Source organism: Oncorhynchus mykiss, chromosome 4 (assembly GCF_057628025.1).
Source record: "Oncorhynchus mykiss isolate SJ-2025 chromosome 4, ASM5762802v1, whole genome shotgun sequence".
In the NCBI taxonomy this organism is placed as follows: Eukaryota; Metazoa; Chordata; class Actinopteri; order Salmoniformes; family Salmonidae; genus Oncorhynchus; species Oncorhynchus mykiss.
In genome coordinates this window covers 88,297,994-88,321,854 of record NC_143025.1, presented here as the reverse complement: position 1 = coordinate 88,321,854, position 23,861 = coordinate 88,297,994, and the positions used below count along the sequence as shown (strand labels likewise).

Below are 23,861 nucleotides of genomic sequence, written 5' to 3'. Positions count from 1 at the left end.
CTCACTGAGCAATGTCTAGTTTCCTCTCCACACACACACACACACACCACCTGCTAAGTGTCCGTCTCTCTCTCTCCGCTGGGCTGACAATGAAGTGGTACACACTAATGAGTGTGTGTGTGTGTGTGTGTCAGGGTTTCTGTTAGCTGGTAATTCCTGTTTTTAAGTCAAAATGAGGCTCAGTAGTGTGTGTGGCCTCCACGTGCCTGTATGACCTCCCTACAACGCCTGGGCATGCTCCTGATGAGGTGGAGGGATCTCCTCCCTGGACTAAAGCATCCGCCAACTCCTGGACAGTCTGTGGTGCAACGTGGCGTTGGTGGATGGGAGCGAGACATGATGTCCCAGATGTGCTCAATTGGATTCAATCTATGCCAGTCCATAGCATCAATGCCTTCCTCTTGCAGGAACTGGTGACACACACCAGCCACATGAGGTCTAGAATTGTCTTGCATTAGGAGAAACCCAGGGCCAACCGCACCAGAATATGGTCTCACCAGGGGTCTAAGGATCTCATCTAAGGATCTCATCTCGGTACCTAATGACAGTCAGGCTACCTCTGGCGCGCACAAAGAAATGCCACCCCACACCATGACTGACCCACCGCCAAACCGGTCATGCTGGAGGATGTTGCAGGCAGCAGAACGTTCTCCACGGCATCTCCAGACTCTGTCACGTGCTCAGTGTGAACCTGCTTTCATCTGTGAAGAGCACAAATGCCAAATGTCCTGCACGGTGTTGGGCTGTAAGCGTCGGGCCCTCATACCACCTTCATGGAGTCTGTTTCTGACCGTTTGAGCAAACACATGCATATTTGTGGCCTGCTGGAGGTCATTTTGCAGGGCTCTGGCAGTGCTCCTCCTGCTCCTCCTTGCACAAAGGCGGAGGTAGCGGTCCTGCTGCTGGGTTGTTGCCCTCCTACGGCCTCCTCTACGTCTCCTGATGTACTGGTCTCCTGGTAGCGCCTCTGGACACTACGCTGACAGACACAGCAAACCTTCTTGCCACAGCTCGCATTGATGTGCCATCCTGGATGAGCTACACTACCTGAGCCACTTGTGTGGGTTGTAGTCTCATGCTACCACTAGATTGAAAGCACCGCCAGCATTCAAAGGTGACCAAAACATCAGCCAGGAAGCATAGGAACTGAGAAGTGGTCTGTGGTCCACACCTGCAGAACCACTCCTTTATTGGGGGTGTCTTGCTAATTGCCTATAATTTCCACCTGTTGTCTATTCCATTTGCACACCAGCATGTGAAATGTATTGTCAATCAGTGTTGCTTCCTAAGTGGCCAGTTTGATTTCACAGAAGTGTGATTGACTTGGAGTTACATTGTGTTGTTTAAGTGTTCCCTTTATTTTTTTTGAGCAGTGTATATATAAAATATTTCCCCCCCACCCCTCCCTCATCAATCTACACACACAATACCCCATAATGACCAATCAAAAACAGGTCATAACTTTTTTCAAATCTATTTATTTTTATATATATATATATATATATATATAATTTTTTTTAAAAATATGATCGAGCCATCTTCTGAAATGTTCACATCTCGTCACTTCTCACTCTGGTGAGGTTTCCTCTTTAGCTCCGATACTAAACCAAATCACATTTTATTTGTCACATACACATGGTTAGCAGATGTTAATGCGAGTGTGGCGAAATGCTTGTGTTTCTAGTTCCGACTGCAGTTACGAATGCAGTAATATCTAACAAGTAATCTAACAATTTCACAACAACTACCTTATATACACACAAGTGTAAAGGAATGAATAAGAATATATACAAAAAAACAGATGGATGAGCAGCATAGGCAAGATGCAGTAGATGGTATAGAGTACAGTATATACATATGAGATGAGTAATGTAGGGTTATGTAAACATTATATAAAGTGGTATTGTTTAAAGTGGCTAGTGATACATAAATTAAATCAATTTTTAATTATTAAAGTGGCTAGAGATGAGTCAGTATGTTGGTAGCAGCCACTCAATGTTAGTGGTGGCTGTTTAACAGTCTGATGGCATTGAGATAGAAGCTGTTTTTCAGTCTCTCGGTCTCAGCTTTGATGCAAAACTTACTACCCTCTCCACTACTGTCCCGTCGATGTGGATAGGGGGGTGCTCCCTCTTCTGTTTCCTGAAGTCCACGATCATCTCCTTTGTTTTGTTGACATTGAGTGTGAGGTTACTTTCCTGACACCACACTCTGAGGGTTCTCACCTCCTCCCTATAGGCTGTCTCGTCGTTGTTGGTAGTCAAGCCTACCACTGTAGTGTCGTCTGCAAACTTGATTCAGTTGGAGGCGTGCATGGCCACGCAGTCATGGGTGTACAGGGAGTACAGGAGAGGGCTGAGAACGCACCCTTGTGGGGCCCCAGTGTTGAGGATCAGCGGGGTGGAGATGTTGTTTCCTACCCTCACCACCTGGGTGCGGACTGTCAGGAAGTCAGGACCCAGTTAGACGGTGCGGGGTCGAGACCCAGGGTCTCGAGCTTAATGACGAGTTGAGGGTACTATGGTGTTAAATGCTGAGCTGTAGTCGATGAACAGCATTCTCACATAGGTATTCCTCTTGTCCAGATGGGTTAGGGCAGTGTGCAGTGTGATTGCGGTTGCATCGTCTGTGGACCTGTTATGGCGGTACGCAAACTGAAGTGGGTTCAGGGTGACAGGTAAGGTGGAGGTGATATGGTCCTTGACTAGTCTCTCAAAGCACTTCATGATGACAGAAGTGAGTGCTACGGGGCGGTAGTCGTTTAGCTCAGTTACCTTAGCTTTCTTGGGAACAGGAACAATGGTGGCCCTCTTGAAGCATGTGGGAACAGCAGACTGGGATAAGGATTGATTGAATATGTCCGTAAACACACCAGCCAGCTGGTCTGCGCAAGCTCTGAGGACGCGGCTAGGGATGCCGCCTGGGCCGGCAGTCTTGCGAGGGTTAACACGTTTAAACATTATACTCACGTTGCCGGCAGTGAAGGAGAGCCCGCAGGTTTTGGTAGTGGGCCGTGTCAGTGGCACTGTATTGTCCTCAAAACGAGCAAAGAAGTTGTTCAGTTTGTCTGGGAGCAAGAATTCCTGGTCCGCGATGGGGCAGGTCTACATTTTGTAGTCCGTGATTGACTGTAGACCCTGCCAAATACCTCTCGTGTCTGACCTGTTGAATTGCGACTCTACTTTGTCTCTATACTGACGCTGAGCTTGTTTGATTACCTTGCAGAGGGAATAGCGACACTGTTTGTATTCGGTCATGTTTCCGGTCGCGTTGCCCTGATTAAAAGCAGTGGTTCGCGATTTCCTTATTGCACGAATGCTGCCATCAATCCACGGTTTCTGGTTGAGGAAGTTTTAATAGTCGCTGTAGGTACAACATCACCGTCATCATACTAGCACTTGCTAGTAAACTCGCTCACCGAATCAGCGTATTCATCAATGTTATTGTCCGACGCTATATCCCAGTTCACGTGATGGAAGCAATCTTGAAGCATGGAATCCGATTGGTCGAACCAGCATTGAACAGACCTGAGCACGGGCGTTTCCTGTTTTAGTTTCTGTCTATAGGCTGGGAGCAACAAAATGGAGTCGTGGTCTGATTTATCCAAAAGGAGGGCGAGGCAGGGCTTTGTATGAGTCACGGAAGTTAGAATAACAATGATCCAGGGTTTTACCAGCCCGGGTCGCATATTCGATATGCTGATAAAATGTATAGTCTAAGCCTTGTTTTCAAATTATCCTTGTTAAAATCCCCAGCTACAATAAATGCAGCCTCGGGATATGTGGTTTCCAGTTTACATAGAGTCCAAAGAAGGTCTTTCAGGGCCGTCGATGTGTCTGCTTGAGGGGGGGATATACACGACTGTGATTATAATCAAAGAGAATTCCCTTGGTAGATAATGCGGTCGGCATTTGATTGTAAGGAATTCTAGGTCAGGTGAACAAAAGGACTTGAGTTCCTGTATGTTGTTATGATCACACCACGTCTCGTTAATCATAAGGCATACCCCGCGCCCCTCTTCTTACCAGAAAGAGGGTTGTTTCTGTCGGCGCGATGCGTGAAGAAGCCGGGTGGCTGTGCCGACTCTGATAACGTATCCTGATTGAGCCATGTTTCCATGAAACAGAGAATGTTACAATCTCTGAAGTCTCTCTGGAAGGCAACCCTTGCTCTAATTTTGTCTACCTGGTTGTCAAGAGACTGGACGTTGGCGAGTAGTATGCTCGGGAGCGGTGGGCGATGTGCCCGTCTACGGAGCCTGACCAGAAGACCGCTCCGTCTGCGTCACCGTTGTTTTGGGTCGCCGGCTGGGATCCGATCCATTGTCCTGGGTGGTGGGCTAAACAGAGGATCCGCTTCGGGAAAGCCGTATTCCTGGTGGTAATGTTGGTAAGTTGACGTTGCTCTTATATCCAATAGTTCTTCCCGGCTCTATGTAATAAGACTTAAGATTTCCTGGGGTAACAATGTAAGAAATAATACATAAAAAATACAAATAAATACTGCATAGTTTCCTAAGGACTAGAAGCGAGGCGGCCATCTCTATCGGCGCCGGATGTCCTAGCTTCCACTTACATGTTCACAGTCTCCCATTCACATCAATGATTAAGTGAAACGTTGACTTAAGTTGGGATTGGCCACTTGGTGTGTGTGTGTAAAGACGAGTGCGAATGACAACCTCTTACACAGTGTTTATTAACAGAGTTAAGTGAACCACTTTAGCTGGCGCTGAAACTGCTGGAAGAAACACGCTGACACTCACTGTCGCGTTGCTGCAATCCACCTCTCAGAGATGAATAAATCAACAGGAGAGAACGCAGACACACAGAGACAGAGTGTTCCTTTTTTAGAAAAGGGTTCTTCCATTTAGCAGAGAAGCACAGCATCTATAAATAAGAACCAAAGCAACAAAGTTGAAGACGGTGTTTTAAGAGTATTGATTTTGAGTGGGTGGCTGTTTGAGTTCTACAGAAGCCGTGTTCCCTTATGGGGCTTTGGGAGTGTGGTGGAGAGAGAGCGAGGGAGACAGAGAGCCCCACTTCCCTAACCTCCTGACAAATGTACGACCATATTTAGAGGCACGTATTCCCCATCAGATTACACAGATCCACAAAGAACCTCGAAAACAAAATCCCAATTTTGATCAACTTTAAATGTATTTTTTTTATTTCACCTTTATTTAACCAGGTAGACTAGTTGAGAACACCTTTATTTAACCAGGTAGGCTAGTTGAGAACACCTTTATTTAACCAGGTAGACTAGTTGAGAACACCTTTATTTAACCAGGTAGACTAGTTGAGAACACCTTTATTTAACCAGGTAGGCTAGTTGAGAACACCTTTATTTAACCAGGTAGGCTAGTTGAGAACACCTTTATTTAACCAGGTAGGCTAGTGGAGAACACCTTTATTTAACCAGGTAGGCTAGTTGAGAACAAGTTCTCATTTACAACTGCGACCTGGCCAAGATAAAGCAAAGCAGTGCTACACATATCTCCCATATCTACTGTAAATACTATCCAGAGTTAGAGAGAGATATCAGATAAATACTATCCAGAGTTAGAGAGAGATATCAGATAAATACTATCCAGAGTTAGAGAGAGATATCAGATAAATACTATCCAGGGTTAAAGAGATAGCAGATAAATACTCTTCAATCAGGGAGGGTTAGTAGTAACAACGGTTTATCGTTTTTAAAAATGGACATAGTTTTTGCAGGGGTCCCCATGTCCTGGATCTAGGCACTCTGAGATGTCATTCTGTCACTCCCATGAGAAGTACAGCTACATGTATTCTAGCCAGGTAAAATCTGTAGTCAGATACAGTGGTAGGCTAAGTACAGTAGAGATATGCAGCAGTAGTCTGTACGTAGTCATAGACAGTAATAATAGGTATAGGTTCGGTAAGAATGGATACAGCAGAGGAAAGCTTTGTGGAGGAGGACTGTGCGTACAACTTGGAACATGACTCAGGTCAAGACCACCAGCCAACACTACGACAGTGTCTCACTGCGGTGATAAATACATACAATACTCTCAGAGAGACTTGTCAGATGAGATTAAAATGGTTTAATTAAAAGTTTCAGGAGCAATGCAATTAGTGTTGTCGTTGTGGCACTTCAGGGCTAACAGTAATCACAGACACTGGTAAAAATAAGTCCAGAAACTAGAGTAGAAGATAGCATTAGTAACAGGAGAAATGGGTCAGTTCAAGACCCAGCAACCAGCATTCCCACAGCCAATCACTCTGCCACACACACACACACACTACACACTACACACACACACACACACACCAGCTAATCTAGAGCAAATCAGAACTCCCGCAGGAACTCTAAAACGTCAGTTTGCTGTGGAACTGGGTTTTGGTCTCCCCCTCCCTCTCAAATAAACACTTCCTCCTCGCTCTCCCACCGTGGGCCCTAGCAACACGTCGGCAACGCTGTGTGAGGTGGCACGGCATTGAGGGGACAGAAATAGCTGAGCGAGAGAGAGAGAGACAATGAGAGAGAGAAAAAGAGAGAATGACAGAAACAGAGGGGGAGAGACTTTTGATTGTGTAATTAACAAAAAGAGGAGTTGGCTTGACAGGAGTTGGCTTGACAGGAGTTGGCTTGACAGGAGTTGGCTTGACAGGAGTTGGCTTGACAGGAGTTGGCTTGACAGGAGTTGGCTTGACAGGAGTTGGCTTGACAGGAGTTGGCTTGACAGGAGTTGGCTTGACAGGTGTTGGCTTGACAGGTGTTGGCTTGACAGGAGTTGGCTTGACAGGAGTTGGCTTGGCAAGCAAAGAAAGAGGGGGAAAGAGAGAATCCAAGACAGAGTTGGGAAGGAGATAGAGAGAGATGGAGAGAGAGAGCGCATCATTTAATTCCAGCCTTTTCAGCAGGCTTCGAGAGAAGGGGAACTTGGTAGACGGCCAGAGTTCAGAGCTGATTCTGATGCTGCCAATGAAAAGAGCTTTAAGAAGGCAGAATAATACCTCATAACAATAGTAGAGATGGTTCCCTGACAGGGAAGAGAGGTGTATCTAGCTCTTGTACCGAGGACCATAGAGGTGTATCTAGCTACTGTACTGAGGACCATAGAGGTGTATCTAGCTACTGTAATGAGGACCAGCCAGGACCATAGAGGTGCATCTAGCTACTGTACTGAGGACCATAGAGGTGTATCTAGCTACTGTAATGAGGACCATAGAGGTGTATCTAGCTACTGTACTGAGGACCATAGAGGTGTATCTAGCTACTGTACTGAGGACCATAGAGGTGTATCTAGCTACTGTACTGAGGACCATAGAGGTGTATCTAGCTACTGTAATGAGGACCAGTCAGGACCATAGAGGTGCATCTAGCTACTGTACTGAGGACCATAGAGGTGTATCTAGCTACTGTAATGAGGACCATAGAGGTGTATCTAGCTCTTGTACCGAGGACCATAGAGGTGTATCTAGCTACTGTACTGAGGACCATAGAGGTGTATCTAGCTACTGTAATGAGGACCAGCCAGGACCATAGAGGTGCATCTAGCTACTGTACTGAGGACCATAGAGGTGTATCTAGCTACTGTAATGAGGACCATAGAGGTGTATCTAGCTACTGTACTGAGGACCATAGAGGTGTATCTAGCTACTGTACTGAGGACCATAGAGGTGTATCTAGCTACTGTAATGAGGACCAGCCAGGACCATAGAGGTGCATCTAGCTACTGTACTGAGGACCATAGAGGTGTATCTAGCTACTGTAATGAGGACCATAGAGGTGTATCTAGCTACTGTAATGAGGACCATAGAGGCGTATCTAGCTACTGTAATGAGGACCAGCCAGGACCATAGAGGTGCATCTAGCTACTGTACTGAGGACCATAGAGGTTTATCTAGCTACTGTACTGAGGACCATAGAGGTGTATCTAGCTACTGTAATGAGGACCAGCCAGGACCATAGAGGTGTATCTAGCTACTGTAATGAGGACCATAGAGGTGTATCTAGCTACTGTACTGAGGACCATAGAGGTGTATCTAGCTACTGTAATGAGGACCAGTCAGGACCATAGAGGTGTATCTAGCTACTGTACTGAGGACCATAGAGGTGTATCTAGCTACTGTACTGAGGACCAGAGATGTGTATCTAGCTACTGTACTGAGGACCATAGAGGTGTATCTAGCTACTGTACTGAGGACCATAGAGGTGCATCTAGCTACTGTACTGAGGACCATAGAGGTGTATCTAGCTACTGTAATGAGGACCATAGAGGTGTATCTAGCTACTGTAATGAGGACCATAGAGGTGTATCTAGCTACTGTAATGAGGACCAGCCAGGACCATAGAGGTGCATCTAGCTACTGTACTGAGGACCATAGAGGTGTATCTAGCTACTGTAATGAGGACCAGCCAGGTGTATCTAGCTACTGTAATGAGGACCAGCCAGGACCAGACAGGTGTATCTAGCTACTTGAATCACTATTTAGAGCAGAGTTTCCCAAACTCGGTCCTGGGTCCCCCACTGGGTACACATCTTGGTTTTGCCTCAGCACTACACAGCTGACTCAAATAATCAAAGCTTGATGATGAGTTAGTTATTTGAATCAGCTTTGTAGTGCTAGGGCAAAAACCAAAACGTGGACAGAGTTTGGTATAAAAAAAAAAAAACCTGAGTGAGTGATCTCCAAAATGGTGTCTATGTGGCTCTGTGTGGCCATAGTGTGTGTTCTATACTGTATCAGTGCAGCACTGACAGTGCGAACTGTGGTGCCAGTGAAGAGAAGAGCGGGACATACCAGGTCTGTCTGTGACTACGTTGTCCTCATGTTTTGAAGCCTCCGAGTCAGACAGCATCCCAAATGGCTCCCTTTTCCCTATTAAGTGCACTACTTTTGGGCTCTGGGCCAATAGTGCACTACTTTTGACCAGGGCTCATAGGGCTCTGGGCCAGTAGTACACTATATATTGGGAACAGGATTCCATTTGGGCACAGGCTGATAGGGATGCATCCTGCCCATTTGGACACAGACTGATAGGGATGCATCCTGCCCATTTGGGATGCTGTCATGGTGGGTGAATGAGAGAAGATGTTGATGTTTTAATAGGATACCTGAAGGCTGTTGGTTGAACAAAGACAGACACATCACAACATGTTACACAGACTGATGGAGACCTAAATGGACACAGACTGATGGGAGGCCTATTGGACAGACTGATGGGAGACCTATTGGACAGACTGATGGGAGGCCTATTGGACAGACTGATGGGAGGCCTATTGGACAGACTGATGGGAGACCTATTGGACAGACTGATGGGAGGCCTATTGGACAGACTGATGGGAGACCTATTGGACAGACTGATGGGAGGCCTATTGGACAGACTGATGGGAGGCCTATTGGACAGACTGATGGGAAGCCTATTGGACAGACTGATGGGAAGCCTATTGGCAGACTAATGGGAGGCCTATTGGACAGACTGATGGGAGGCCTATTGGACAGACTGATGGGAGGCCTATTGGACAGACTGATGGGAGGCCTATTGGACAGACTGATGGGAGGCCTATTGGACAGACTGATGGGAGGCCTATTGGACAGACTGATGGGAGGCCTATTGGACAGACTGATGGGAGGCCTATTGGACAGACTGATGGGAGGCCTATTGGACAGACTGATGGGAGGCCTATTGGACAGACTGATGGGAGGCCTATTGGACAGACTGATGGGAGGCCTATTGGACAGACTGATGGGAGGCCTATTGGACAGACTGATGGGAGGCCTATTGGACAGACTGATGGGAGGCCTATTGGACAGACTGATGGGAGGCCTATTGGACAGACTGATGGGAGGCCTATTGGACAGACTGATGGGAGGCCTATTGGACAGACTGATGGGAGGCCTATTGGACAGACTGATGGGAGGCCTATTGGACAGACTGATGGGAGGCCTATTGGAAAGACTGATGGAGGCCTATTGGACAGACTGATGGAGGCCTATTGGACAGACTGATAGAGGCCTATTGGACACAGACTGATGGAGGCCTATTGGACACAGACTGATGGAGGCCTATTGGACAGACTGATGGAGGCCTATTGGACACAGACTGATGGAGGCCTATTGGACACAGACTGATGGAGGCCTATTGGACACAGACTGATGGAGGCCTATTGGACACAGACTGATGGAGGCCTATTGGACACAGACTGATGGAGGCCTATTGGACACAGACTGATGGAGGCCTATTGGACACAGACTGATGGAGGCCTATTGGACACAGACTGATGGAGGCCTATTGGACACAATGCATTATGGTTCCTACATGTCCACATTGCATGTGATCTTATGTGTTGCTTGGATACAGACCATCTCAGATGAGGTCAAAACACCATCGAGGTGAACTTCCCTGTGTATCCGTGAGGAACGGTTGTATTGTCAGCTATACACTGTTAAAGCCAGCTATCCCCCCCGTAGGGTGTCAATAGACTCCGTAATGTAAGGGGCAGCGGTTGTGTATGGTCGGCTCAGATGTGTTGCAACAGTGAGGTGAAAGGTCGTACGTTCGGCTATGTAGAAGCCACCTGCTCTGACTGCTAGTCTTGTCCAGAGCTGATATGCAATAGAGGTCAGGTTGTGTTAGCCTGTGTGTCAATAGATTCCGCTCTATACAAGGCCAAGGATGTGTATGGTCGGCTCTGTACGGGAGGCTCTGTACGGGAGGCTCTGTACGGGAGGCTCTGTACGGGAGGCTCTGCTATGTTGAAGCCAGCTGTTTCATCGTTCAATCCTGGACAGGCCCATAGAAATACAGACTTTTCAAATGACCACCATTTGAACCAAAAGTTTCACCTTTAAATTGTTCTCAAAAGTTTCAAGTCTACATGGAATGACAGTTTCCGTATCTCTGACTCGCCGGTCGACCAAGCAGACGTCAGGTACTGTAGGCTAGCCAATAGCATATCTTCATCCGCTGGGAGAAAGAGGCAGGGCTAGAGTCGGTATAACACCGTCAACACCGGAAACGTAGCACACTATGTCACTTCCTGTTCCCCTCCCAGGTTAAGGAAGTGACACTTTTTGAAATGGGACGTGTTGTTCAGAACAGACCGACAGGGCAAACCTCAGTGGGGTTCAAACAGAACAGAAATGCTATTTATAAAGGCTGATATGCAAAGTTCACGATCACTCTTCAAGAGCATCTTATCTTAGATCATTTACTGGAATAAGGTAAAGCTGAGCTCCTCTGCATTTCAGAGTTATATATATTGTGGTTCCTGTCCAATGTACTAGGTGATGAACAGCGAGGCTTCTAGCTGAGAAAGAGAGAGAGAGAAAGAGAGAGAGAGAAAGAGAGAGAGAGAGAGAAAGAGAGAGAGAGGAGAGAGAGAGCGACAGAGAGTGAGTGTGTGGGAGATAGAGAGAGAGAGAAAGAGCGACAGAGAGAGTGTGTGTGGGAGACAGAGAGTGATGCAGAGAGATGGAAAGATGGACCGGATTAAATAGCAGATGGACAGAGTGAAAGAGCAGGAGAGCGATGGAGTCAGCCAGCATGGCTAGCGTCAGTCGACAGAGACCTCTTCTCTCATCTGGGAAACAGGAGACAGATCTAGATTCCTCAGGCACATTCTCACATCATGAAGGACTACAATACACTCGTACAACACTGTATCAATACTATAGCCAAGCACAATACACTATTACAACACTATCAATACTATAGCTAACCACAATGCACTCTTACAACACTATAGCCAACCACAATACACTCTTTCAACACTATCAATAATATAGCCAATCACAATACACCATTACAACACTATCAATACTATAGCCAACCACAGTATACTCTTACAACACTATCAATACTATAGCCAACCACAGTACACTCTTACAACATTATCATCAATACTATAGCCAACCACAATACACCATTACAACACTATCAACACTATAGCCAACCACAATACACTCTTACAACAGTATCAATACTATAGCCAACCACAATACACTTTCAATACTATAGCCAACCACAATACACTCTTTCAACACTATCAATACTATAGCCAACCACAATACACTCTTACAACACTGTATCAATACTATAGCCAACCACAGTACACTCTTACAACACTATCAATATTATAGACAATCAGAATACACTATTACAACACTATCAATACTATAGCCAACCACAATACACTCTTTCAACACTATCAATACTATAGCCAACCACAATACACTCTTACAACACTGTATCAATATTATAGACAATCAGAATACACTATTACAACACTATCAATACTATAGCCAACCACAATACACTATTACAACACTATCAATACTATAGCCAACCACAATACACCATTACAACACTGTATCAATACTATAGCCAACCACAATACACTATCAATACTATAGCCAACCACAATACACTCTTACAACACTATCAATACTATAGCCAACCACAGTACACTCTTACAACACTATCAATATTATAGCCAACCACAATACACTATTACAACACTGTATCAATACTATAGCCAAGCACAATACACTATTACAACACTATCAATACTATAGCCAACCACAATACACCATTACAACACTGTATCAATACTATAGCCAACCACAATACACTCTTACAACACTATCAACACTATAGCCAACCACAATACACTCTTACAACACTATCAATGCTATAGCCAACCACAATACACTCTTACAACACTATAGCCAACCACAATACACTATTACAACACTGTATCAATACTATAGCCAACCACAATACACCATTACAACACTATCAATACTATAGCCAACCACAATACACTCTTACAACACTGTATTAATACTATAGCCAACCACAATACACCATTACAACACTATCAATACTATAGCCAACCACAATACACTCCTACAACACTATAGCCAACCACAATACACCATTACAACACTATCAATACTATAGCCAACCACAATACACTCTTACAACACTGTATTAATACTATAGCCAACCACAATACACCATTACAACACTATCAATACTATAGCCACCCACAATACACCATTACAACACTATCAATACTATAGCCAACCACAATACACTCTTACAACACTATAGCCAACCACAATACACCATTACAACACTATCAATACTATAGCCAACCACAATACACTCTTACAACACTGTATTAATACTATAGCCAACCACAATACACCATTACAACACTATCAATACTATAGCCACCCACAATACACCATTACAACACTATCAATACTATAGCCAACCACAATACACCATTACAACACTGTATCAATTCTATAGCCAACCACAATACACTCTTAAAACAATGTATTAATACTATAGCCAACCACAATACACCATTACAACACTATCAATACTATAGCCAACCACAATACACTCTTACAACACTGTATTAATACTATAGCCAACCACAATACACTTAACACTCTATAGCAAACCACAATACACCATTACAACACTATCAATACTATAGCCAACCACAATACACTCTTACAACACTATCGATACTATAGCCACCCACAATACACCATTACAACACTATCAATACTATAGCCAACCACAATACACCATTACAACACTATCAATACTATAGCCAACCACAATACACCATTACAACACTATCAATACTATAGCCAACCACAATACACCATTACAACACTGTATCAATACTATAGCCAACCACAATACACTCTTAAAACACTGTATTAATACTATAGCCAACCACAATACACCATTACAACACTATCAATACTATAGCCAACCACAATACACTCTTACAACACTGTATTAATACTATAGCCAACCACAATACACTCTTACAACACTATAGCCAACCACAATACACCATTACAACACTATCAATACTATAGCCAACCACAATACACCATTACAACACTATCAACACTATAGCCAACCACAATACACCATTACAACACTATCAATACTATAGCCAACCACAATACACTCTTAAAACACTGTATTAATACTATAGCCACCCACAATACACCATTACAACACTATCAATACTATAGCCAACCACAATACACCATTACAACACTGTATCAATACTATAGCCAACCACAATACACCATTACAACACTGTATTAATACTATAGCCAACCACAATACACCATTAGAACACTATCAATACTATAGCCAACCACAATACACCATTACAACACTATCAATACTATAGCCAACCACAATACACCATTACAACACTATCAATACTATAGCCACCCACAATACACTCTTACAACACTATCAATACTATAGCCAACCACAATACACCATTACAACACTATCAATACTATAGCCAACCACAATACACTTCTGAAACAATACATCAATGCCAGACTAAAAGGGCAGACCTGGTCTGCAGAGCTTACAACTGGAGAACTACAACACAACAGTGTAGGTTCAACTAGGCCTCATTACATTCCTATAACCCTGTATCATAGCCATACAGGGCAATGGCCGACAGATTTATCATCTCACCTAGGAGCAAAACAGAACATTTCCACAGATCCTTTTGACTTTACGCCACGAGGCTTTTAAAAAAAAAAAGACACCAACACTTACTCCATAGATGATGTTGCTGCTTTCAATGTCTGTGTCCCTGGTGTGTTTTTTAAAATGTATTAATTGTGTATTTATTGGTATTATTTGTATTGGACGGTGCAATCAAATGTCCCCGTTGAAGTAAGTGATCATGTGTGGACACACACCTGGCCTACTACACTGAGGGAAGGGAGTCCTTCTCCATGGAGCTCATGGGGAAGACTGAGGGAAGGGAGTCCTTCTCCTTGGAGCTCATGGGGAAGACTGAGGGAAGGGAGTCCTTCTCCATGGAGCTCATGGGGAAGACTGAGGGAAGGGGGTCCTTCTCCATGGAGCTCATGGGGAAGACTGAGGGAAGGGAGTCCTTCTCCATGGAGCTCATGGGGAAGACTGAGGGAAGGGAGTCCTTCTCCATGGAGCTCATGGGGAAGACTGAGGGAAGGGAGTCCTTCTCCATGGAGCTGATGGGGAAGACTGAGGGAAGGGAGTCCTTCTCCTTGGAGCTCATGGGGAAGACTGAGGGAAGGGAGTCCTTCTCCATGGAGCTCATGGGGAAGACTGAGGGAAGGGAGTCCTTCTCCATGGAGCTCATGGGGATGACTGAGGGAAGGGAGTCCTTCTCCATGGAGCTCATGGGGAAGCAGCAGCGTGGTGAGTGTTGTGTGTTTTTAGCTCAGGCACGCTGTGTCAGCCAAAAGGGGTCCTCTCTCTGTAACTGCCACGGACTACGGTTCAAAAAAAGGTTGTTTCAGACAAAGGGTCTGTTGTGTGGCGTGTCAGAGAGGAACAATAGGTCACTGTGTCTGGGACAGAATACACTGTCAGTAGGGCATTCCTCAACAGAATACACTGTTAGTAGGGCATTCCTCAACAGAATACACTGTTAGTAGGGCATTCCTAAACAGAATACACTGTTAGTAGGGCATTCCTCAACAGAATACACTGTTAGTAGGGCATTCCTCAACAGAATACACTGTTAGTAGGGCATTCCTCAACAGAATACACTGTTAGTAGGGCATTCCTCAACAGAATACACTGTTAGTAGGGCATTCCTCAACAGAATACACTGTTAGTAGGGCATTCCTCAACAGAATACACTGTTAGTAGGGCATTCCTCAACAGAATACATCACTTGACAAACAGTGTGACAATATGACACCAGAGGCTGGGTGGGAGGAGGAGGTTTTACATGAAGACAGTGTGACGACACCAGAGGCTGGGTAATAGGAAGAGGTTTTACATGAAGACAGAGTGACAACACCAGAGGCTGGGTAGAAGGAGGAGGTTTTACATGAAGACAGTGTGACGACACCAGAAGCTGGGTAGTAGGAAGAGGTTTTACATGAAGACAGAGTGACAACACCAGAGGCTGGGTAAGAGGAGGAGGTTTTACATGAAGACAGTGTGACAACACCAGAGGCTGGGTAGGAGGAGGAGGTTTTACATGAAGACAGAGTGACAACACCAGAGGCTGGGTAGGAGGAGGAGGTTTTACATGAAGACAGAGTGACAACACCAGAGGCTGGGTAGGAGGAGGTTTTACATGAAGACAGAGTGACAACACCAGAGGCTGGGTAGGAGGAGGAGGTTTTACATGAAGACAGAGTGACAACACCAGAGACTGGGTAAGAGGAGGAGGTTTTACATGAAGACAGAGTGACAACACCAGAGGCTGGGTAGAAGGAGGAGGTTTTACATGAAGACAGTGTGACGACACCAGAGGCTGGGTAGAAGGAGGATGTTTTACATGAAGACAGTGTGACAACACCAGAGGCTGGGTAGAAGGAGGAGGTTTTACATGAAGACAGAGTGACAACACCAGAGGCTGGGTAGAAGGAGGTTTTACATGAAGACATAAATGGCGTCAATGAGGTCTGATTCTGTAGCTCTCATCCTGAACAAGAAGCCCACTGCCCCTCCTCCCACTGCCCCTCCTCCCACATGAGCCCCAGAGTTATACAGATAAACTCAGCAAAAAAAGAGACGTCCATTTTCAGGACCCTGTCTTTAAATTATCTTTGATAGGGTTTAAATACTGTTTCCCATGCTTGTTCAATGAACCATAAACAATTAATGGACATGCACCTGTGGAACGGTCGTTAAGACACTAACAGCTTACAGACGGTAGGCAATTAAGGTCACAGTTACGAAAACTTAAAACACAAAAGAGGCCTTTATACTGACTCTGAAAAAACACCAAAAGAGAGATGCCCAGGGTCCCTGCTCATCTGCGTGAACATGCCTTAGGTATGCTGCAAGGAGGCATGAGGACTGCAGATGTGACCAGGGCAATAAATTGCAATGTCCGTACTGTGTGACGCCTAAGACAGCGCTACATTGAGACAGGATGGACAGATGATAGTCCTCGCAGTGGCAACACCTGCACAGGATCGCTACATCTGAACATCATACCTGCGGGACAGGTACAGGATGGCAACAGCAACTGCCCGAGTTACACCAGGAACACACAGTGCTCCAAAACACAGTGTTCCATCAGTGTTTAGACTGTCCGCCATAAGCTGAGAGAGATTGGACTGAGGGCTTGTAGACCTGTTGTAAGGCAGGTCCTCACCAGACATCACCAGCAACAATGGTGCCTATGAGCACAAACCCACCATCGCTGGACCAGACAGGACTGACAAAAAGTGCTCTTCACTGACAAATTAGCGTTACACCGAGGCCTGTACTCTGGAGCGGGATCGATTTGGAGGTGGAGGGTCCGTCATGGTCTGGGGCGGTGTGTCACAGCATCATTAGACTGAGCTTGTCGTCATTGCAGGCAATCTCAACGCTGTGCGTTACAGGGAAGACATCCTCCTCCCTCATGTGGTACCCTTCCTGCAGGCTCATCCTGACATGACGCTCCAGCATGACAATGCCACCAACCATACTGCTCGTTATGTGCCTGATTTCCTGCAAGACAGGAATGTCAGTGTTCTGCCATGGCCAGTGAAGAGCCCAGATCTCAATCCCATTGAGCACGTCTGGGACCTGTTGGATCGGAGGGTGAGGGCTAGGGCCATTCTCCCCAGAAATGTCTGGGACCTGTTGGATCGGAGGGTGAGGGCTAGGGCCATTCCCCCCAGACATGTCTGGGACCTGTTGGATCGGAGGGTGAGGGCTAGGGCCATTCCCCCCCAGAAATGTCCGGGAACTTGCTGGACGTTTCTTGCTGAGTTTAGATGTACTGTGTATGTTGGGCTGATAGAATAATCATTGGGTTATGCCTTCAAGTTCATCCCTTTGTTCAGACGTTAACATTATCACAATGCTTACCGATGGGAGTATAATCAACTGCTTATGGGAGCGAGGGAGAACAGGGCTGCATTTTAAATCACCAATGTCTTTATTTCACCTAGACGAGAACATTATTCATCTCCCCACAGACGTTCCGGGAAGGTGTTATCAACGGAGGTGGTGTGAAACTGAGAGACCAGCTGTCCTCCTGTAATGCAGAGAGACCAGCTGTCCTCCTGTAATGCAGAGAGACCAGCTGTCCTCCTGTAATGCAGAGACCAGCACCCCTATAACCAACACCACCAGATCTCCTCCTGTAATGCAGAGACCAGCGCTCCTATAACCAACACCACCAGCTGTCCTCCTGTAATGCAGAGAGACCAGCTGTCCTCCTGTAATGCTGAGAGACCAGCGCTCCTCCTGTAATGCTGAGAGACCAGCGCTCCTCCTGTAATGCTGAGAGACCAGCGCTCCTCCTGTAATGCTGAGAGACCAGCGCTCCTCCTGTAATGCTGAGAGACCAGCGCTCCTCCTGTAATGCAGATAGACCAGCGCTCCTCCTGTAATGCAGATAGACCAGCGCTCCTCCTGTAATGCAGAGAGACCAGCGCTCCTATAACCAACACCACCAGATATATCAATATAATTTGACATAGGTGGTTAACGTGGATTTAAGTTTAAATCTGAAAAGTAAAAAAATATATACAGCCTCAACTTACTTCACGGATCCCTTGTCCAAAATCTGTTTAAAAAAAACATTACTAACAACAGATTAAAGACTCCCTGCAGCTGGGCTAGAAACCTGCGTTTTAAGTGTATGATTGGTCTGATGGACGTGAGGTCTAAACACCTTTCAGCCTGTGGTTAACCACAATGCACTTGGGCTCTAGGTTGATCCCATTAACACCCTGATCTCTTTTCCCATCACCACTCTTCCAAAAGACACACACACCTGTCAAAAAAAAACATCCCATTCTCCCAGCTGTCTGTCCGTGTGACTAACTCAAGAGGCATTCTGTAGTCTGAACACACACGCAGAAACTGTCACCAGCACCAGGCTCAAATCAAAGCCTTCTCATTACCCCCCGGGTAGAGGCTAGCGAAAGGCAGGAAGAGCAGTGTGTCACGCTAGACAAGCCCTAATCACAGTGTTCAGCAGAATAATGGCTCTGCGTAGCCGTCCACTCTCTCAGGGAGGAGAATGGGAAAAAAAAGAACCCGGCCGTAAATCTATATCTCATCCTAGTTATACATTTGGAGAGCACGACTACGTCCATGTTGGCCTGTGATAGACAGATGATACGGACGACCCAGGAAGCTCATCTCGGCGTTTCCACTGTTATCCGTGTCCGTCTGTAGACCTGAATCATGCTTCATATTTTACCACCACTAATTAAGAAAAAACATTATGACCATTTCCCATTTCCCAGTCATTTATTGGGTAAATCACCAAGGTTTTCAGGCATCACTGTGCCTTCTTCAGGGTAATGGCATGAATACATGATGTTATGTAAACAAACAGTGCAATTAGTTTGTCTCCATAACCTGGTTCATGTATCCATGACATTACCCTGAAGAAGACACAGTGATGGCTGAAAACGTTGGTGATTTACCCAATAAATGACTGAGTTTATATTTAGAGTGTGTGACTGACTCTATGTTCGATAGTTTATTCGCCGTTAATCAGCACCTCCACACAACATATATTTTTTATGGGTGTGCGCCAGCTCATGTTGTTTATTCTATAGTTCCCCATTTCACCTACTTTCCCTACTCTGTCTCTCTCTGCTTCCAATGTAGAGTACAGTGTGAGGAGGAGGAGGAGGAGGAGGAGGGTGAGGAGGAGGAGGAGGAGGAGGAGGAGGAGGAGGGTGAGGAGGAGGAGGAGGAGGGTGAGGAGGAGGAGGAGGAGGAGGAGGGTGAGGTGGAGGTGGTGGAGGGTGAGGAGGAGGATAGCAGCTCTCCGAGACAGCAGCTCCAGCAAAGCTGGGAGGAGGAGGAGGAGGAGGGGGGGGTGAGGAGGAGGAGGATAGCAGCTCTCCGAGACAGCAGCTCCAGCAAAGCTGGGAGGAGGAGGAGGAGGAGGGGGGGGTGAGGAGGAGGAGGATAGCAGCTCTCCGAGACAGCAGCTCCAGCAAAGCTGGGAGGAGGAGGGGGAGGAGGAGGAGGAGGAGGAGGAGGAGGAGGAGGAGGAGGAGGAGCAGGGTGAGGAGAAGGAGGGTGAGGAGGAGGAGGGGGAGGAGGAGGATGAGGAGGGGGAGGAGGAGGATGAGGAGGGTGAGGAGGAGGAGAAGGAGGGTGAGGAGGAGGAGAAGGAGGGTGAGGAGGAGAAGGAGGGTGAGGAGGAGGAGGAGGAGGGGGAGGAGGAGGGGGAGGAGGAGGATGAGGAGGGTGAGGAGGAGAAGGAGGGTGAGGAGGAGGAGAAGGAGGGTGAGGAGGAGGAGGATAGCAGCTCTCCAAGACAGCAGCGCCAGCAAAGTTGGGAGGAGGAGGATAGCATTTGTCAGGGAACACTACATGCTATTCTACCTCGATAAGAGAAGATGAGGGTCGCCTACTCACTACTTTCCTCCCGTAAAAACACAAGTGTTATTGTTCTAAAAGCCCCATGAGTCTTTGTAAAAGGTGTTCTGTTCTGCTGAGATGAAAAGCGGTTGGTTGTGAAGTGGTTGAGCGGAGGGAGAGAGGACATCTAACAGCCATTTGGGTAGATGGGAAAATTCTCAATAGCTCTCCTTTCCTTTTTACTAGTTATTACTGGATTTAAATACGACAGAGACACAATTTCTAATAATTATTTTTTTTAAAACACTTTACTTCACATAATAAACATCCCACCGATCCAAGATAGGAATAGGAACTCTTCGAAACCCCATCTACCATGCCAGAGGAAACAGAACAGCACAGCAGTATCCTTGACAACCAACCATTTAACATTTCGGCCACTTTGCAGACGCTCTTATCCAGAGCCATTTACAGGAGGGATTCAAGTTAAGTGCTCTAGTGACTTAGCGCTCTAGTGACTTGGCGCTCTAGTGACTTGGCGCTCTAGTGACTTGGCGCTCTAGTGACTTGGCGCTCTAGTGACTTGGCGCTCTAGCTCAAGGGCACATTGACAGATTGGTTTGAATCCCCAGAGCCAACTAGGTGAACAGTGACCTTTCGGGTTACTGGCCCAACTCTCTTAACTGCTAGGCTACCTGCTGCCCAGTGCTAGAATCTACAGTGAATTTAAAACCCTGCTCAGAGAGCCGCATAAAGGGATTGTTTATGAGAACAATCCCCTTAACCGTCAGTCACAAATAATCCCTTTAATTAACAGTCAGTCATAAACAATCCCTTTAATTAACAGTCAGTCATAAATAATCCCTTTAACCGTCAGTCATAAACAATCCCTTTAATTAACCGTCAGTCATAAACAATCCCCTTAACCGTCAGTCATAAACAATCCCTTTAACTGTCAGTCATAAACAATACAATCCCTTTAACTGTCAGTCATAAACAATACAATCCCTTTAACCGTCAGTCATAAACAATCCCCTTAACCGTCAGTCATAAACAATCCCCTTAACTGTCAGTCATAAACAATACAATCCCTTTAACCGTCAGTCATAAACAATACAATCCCTTTAACCGTCAGTCATAAACAATACAATCCCTTTAACCGTCAGTCATAAACAATCCCTTTAATTAACCGTCAGTCATAAATAATCCCTTTAACCGTCAGTCATAAACAATCCCTTTAACCGTCAGTCATAAACAATCCCTTTAACCGTCAGTCATAAACAATCCCTTTAACCGTCAGTCATAAACAATCCCTTTAACCGTCAGTCATAAACAATCCCTTTAACCGTCAGTCATAAACAATCCCTTTAACCCTCAGTCATAAACAATCCCTTTAACCCTCAGTCATAAACAATCCCTTTAACTTCTTGCGGATCCGTGCGTCCCATCTCGACAACTTACGGTGAAAATGCAAAGCGCGAAATTCAAATGACAGAAATAGTCATATTTAACATTCATGAAAATACAAGTGTCATACATCAGTTAGAAACTTAATTTCTTGATAATCCAGCCACTGTGTCAGATTTCAAAAAGGCTTTACGGCGAAAGCACACCATGCGATTATCTGAGAGCAGCGCCCAGCAAAAACAAAAGCATTAAAAACATTTTAGTTTTTTCTGGATGGTTTGTCCTCGGGGTTTCGCCTGCCATATCAGTTCTGTTATACACACAGACATGTTTTAACAGTTTTAGAAACTTTAGAGTGTTTTCTATCCAAATCTATATGCATATCCTAGCTTCTGGGCCTGAGTAACAGGCAGTTTACTTTGGGCACGCTTCTCATCCAGATGTGAAAATACTGCCCCCTAGACCAAAGAGGTTAACAGTCAGTCATACAAAGCAACGTCAGAAACGTTGGCTAAAACCTTTAAAGGAACTTTGAAGCCTACTTACAAGAGGCGTCAGTGTCTGGTACATTCTCCTGCCCTGTGTGTGTCCGTCTCTCAGGATGATCTGGAGGAAAAAGAGGGACATTTCAGGATCGAAACAGGAACTAAAACAATATGTCGTTATGGGAGAACGTCACAGCAATCTTTTCTCTTCAGCATTCTGGACATGCATCCAACCAAATCGAAAACATGCCATCCATTCGTCCAAACCAACCCAAAACATCCATGAATCATATCTAGCCTGGTCCCAGATCTGTTTTTTGCTCTCTTGCCAACTCCTACAGCCATGTTTTGGCATTTCAACGACCATAGGGACTGTCTACACAGCATTAAAAACAAATCTGGGACCGGAGAGTTTCCCTAATGGTGTGTTACTTTTGACCAGAGTCCTATGGGTATTGCACTATATAGTGAAAAATGTGTCATTTGGGACTGAGCACAGGCTAGCATTACATCACCTAGTGGGTCTGAAGTTCCACCCAACAGCAGAGACACACGACAAGTTCTGACATAGAGACACCGTGTGAGAGTCAACTTGGCGGACAGAGCAGAACTAAAATGAGATAAATGTAGCAAAATAGCACATCCCAAAATAACAACACTGCTTGAAAACCCAGAGGGGGGGACTGGGGGGGGGGGGGTTACTCAAGTAACCAATACAGCCTAGAGAAAGAGTCCCTCAGGAGTGAAAGAGGGGGCGGGAGAGAGAGAAGGGTGAGAGGGAGAAGTGGGGAATGGAGATCCTAGTCATATCAGCAACCCGTCCTACTACAGTGGTTGTTGCCATTAGATCCCCCCCCCACTTTCTATGTTTCTCTTCAGAGAAATTCATACTTGCATTACGTATTCTGTTTAGAGCAGTGTTTTCCTGTGAATGACGTTTTCTGAGCCGCTTCCTCACAGGAGTTGTTCAATAACAGACTATAATAGTCTTTTGTCTGTAAGACGACAGGCTTCCTACTGTTGCATGTTTCTCTAAGCTCTTAATAATGAAACATTTCCGTTCCGTGTATATGTGCACATAGTATTTTCTGTTGGTCACGTCATTCTACTGTTTGGGAGGGAGAGGAAAAATAAATACATCGAACCGGTTGTGAACCAGTTAATGAGGGTTGGTTAGTCAGCAGGAAAATGTACCAAAATGTGTATCCCTACTACGGGTGGTATTAAAACAACCCTGGTATCTCCCCTGTGTACCCAGGCATCTGTATCAGTCTTTAAACATCCAGACCCCCCTCCAACCCGCTCTCACCCTCCCCTTCTCCCTCCCCTCCAACCCGCTCTCTCCCTCCCCTCCTCCCTCCAACCCGCTCTCTCCCTCCCCTCCAACCCGCTCTCTCCCTCCCCTTCAACCCGCTCTCTCCCTCCCCTCCAACCCGCTCTCTCCCTCCCCTCCAACCCGCTCTCTCCCTCCCCTCCAACCCGCTCTCTCCCTCCCCTCCAACCCGCTCTCTCCCTCCCCTTCTCCCTCCCGCTCTCTCCCTCCCCTTCTCCCTCCCCGCTCTCTCCCTCCCCTTCTCCCTCCCCGCTCTCTCCCTCCCCTTCTCCCTCCCCGCTCTCTCCCTCCCCTTCTCCCTCCCCGCTCTCTCCCTGCTC

General features: G+C 45.9%; 1 protein-coding gene across 1 annotated transcript in view; it reads right to left on the bottom strand.

The window, feature by feature from the left end:
* Positions 1–23,861, bottom strand: part of LOC110521105 (signal-induced proliferation-associated 1-like protein 1) — a 156,323-nt gene that overhangs the window by 72,340 nt on the left and 60,122 nt on the right. Inside the window, 1 exon segment of the mRNA XM_090233232.1 lies at positions 22,270–22,329. The gene's annotated coding sequence lies outside the window, so the exon portion shown is untranslated.